We start from the raw sequence: 2,428 nt of genomic DNA, 5'->3' as shown, positions 1-2,428 counted from the left end.
AGTTGAAAATAACTATGTGTTTTTTGCATAACACGATTCTCATCTGGTTAGGCAACCTGTTTGCCCAGTTTCGGTCCAGTGGGATTTGAACTGGCCAAAGCATGTACCCTACAGACGGAAGTTATAGGCACAAAGCAAAACTAGTACACAGCAGCAGGTACTCAGACTTTCTGCAGAGTAAAAAGCTTGCTTAAAAAACCTCCACCAATGTACATGCTAAATAGTTCCTCCCAAACATTGGTATCTGCCACTTCAACAACTTTCTTGCGAAACATTGAAGTCAAACTGCCTCTGAATGCAAAATCTTCTGTATTGAGAATGCTTTTTCCAGAGATTGCCAAAAGAGCATCTGATACTATTAAAAATATTTTAATGTTCTGTAAGTTAAAACAGAATAACTGATTCGCGCTACTTTTTGTTTCAAAACGTACATCTGGGCCGACAATTTATACAGCAGGTTTCAGCTTGAAGCTATTTAAAACAGCTGAGTTATAAACTCTGAAATTTGGGGGTTGGAGTGGAAATGCTGACAGACCCAGAACTACTGTGGTGCTACTGGGGAGAGGTTTTAGACTCCATGTCCTGTTTTTCCCCCTGCCTTTAGGTCCACTAAGACTCTTTGCTACTATTAGCATCGTACAGAAGTCACTTGTAACCTCTAACGTGGCAATTTGAATGTTTATGATTTGCAGTAAAAACTCCCACAGAGGGGTCAAGTTCTGATGACTTGACTCAAATAAAGTACCACTGGCTACTGAGATTAAGAAGTGAATATGATTTGGACCCAGGTGCACAATATGCATTTATTTTGTGCTGGAATATGAAGAGCTAGAGCTGTAATAATAGGTACCCATCTAATCCTCTTCCCCACAAAACCAGTTTGCATTAACAATCTTATTAGAGAGCACACGACAGGGGCTCCCTCCCCAGTGTGTGCAAATATTAATACTTAAAATTCAAACCTAATGCTAAGCCAACACTATTTCAAAAAATTATAATCAAACCCAGCACTGTTTATAACATACTTCCTCTCCTGCATATGATTTATATCTGTTTTTTTAAATTAAAACAGTGCTATATCGAGTGTACATTTTCACTGGGGATTTCTGCAAGAGAATTATGACACACTTAACACACCACTCAAAACATTATCATCAACATATTATTTATTGCCAATAAAACTTCACAAAGTGTGTTGTCTGTGAGCTATTTCACTTTCAAGTTATGTTTAGCTGAGATTTCTATAGCTCAAATCTGTCTTTTCTTTCCCTTTCAGAGCTAATTCCCATTCTGTTATAACACAGTCAAGTGTTTCACTGGATGATACATGCAGCTTCTTTGGTCTAAAACTACTGAGCAACTGCATGAAAATTACATTTGAAAAATGAAATAAATTTTTAATAAACAGTCAAAAGTATTTCAAATTAGTTTCAAATTAATTTACCAGTAAATAAGGGTGAATGTAATTTAGGAATAATTTTTAAAAGTACGTATTGCATGCGAAAACACAGCTGCACCCACAGTGGAAGGGTGTAAGGGGCAACGTGTGCCCTAAAGCATCAGTAAATCAGTCAGATCTGCACTGCCCTGTCAGCAGTCAAATATAGGAGACAAACAAATAAATACATATATATGAACACAAAAAAAGATTGGGAAACGGTCTAATCCTTTTTCTATCCCTTTATCACACGTAGGCATTCTTATTGTAATAATATTCTAAATATTCTAATATTTAGTTTAGGTCTTTCCCTTATTCTAATGAGCTGCGACCGCAACCTTTGAATTGCTGTGAGGTAGGAGAAGGCTCAGACACCTCAAATGAGAACAACAACGCCAGCACGATAATGCAACAGCTCTCGCGTCCCTTCTTTAAAGAGTAACTATAATGCCAACTTAATCTAACTCTCAATTAAATTAGAATCACAATTCTGCAAAAGCTCCTCCTCCTCCTCGCCCTGCAGCCCCTGTGAATCAGGATCACCGTGATCCACACCTAGAGAGACTGTGAGTGCTACACCGAGTCACAAAGTCAAAAGACACCCCATTGTTCTGCCATTCCTACTGAGTCCGACCATCCTGTCCTGCATAAGCAGGCCCTGTGCAAAGGGTTCCTCCCGTAATCCCAGCCTCTCCAAGCTGTTCCCCCACACACAAGCACTTCAGTGAACCCTCACCCGCACACCCGTAAGATTTTCAAAGCAAAGCTCTATCTTTATCACCACTCACTTTAACACCAGCTCATTTAACCACTTCTACTATTTTTTCCTGGATAAACGGTCATGATAACACGGCTGGCAGTGGGGAAACACAACAACAAAGCTGTGTTCTGGAACGTGCTGGGTGAGACCATTTCCAAACTTTTCTGCCCTTTGAGGGATTTCCAGGCACATTATTTTTCACAGGAAAACGTTTGTAGGATGAGGCCCTC

Source organism: Manacus vitellinus, unplaced genomic scaffold (genome assembly GCF_001715985.3).
Source record: "Manacus vitellinus isolate BGI_N305 unplaced genomic scaffold, ASM171598v3 scaffold_11_pilon, whole genome shotgun sequence".
NCBI classification, from domain to species: Eukaryota; Metazoa; Chordata; class Aves; order Passeriformes; family Pipridae; genus Manacus; species Manacus vitellinus.
Note: the sequence above shows the minus strand (reverse complement) of the source record.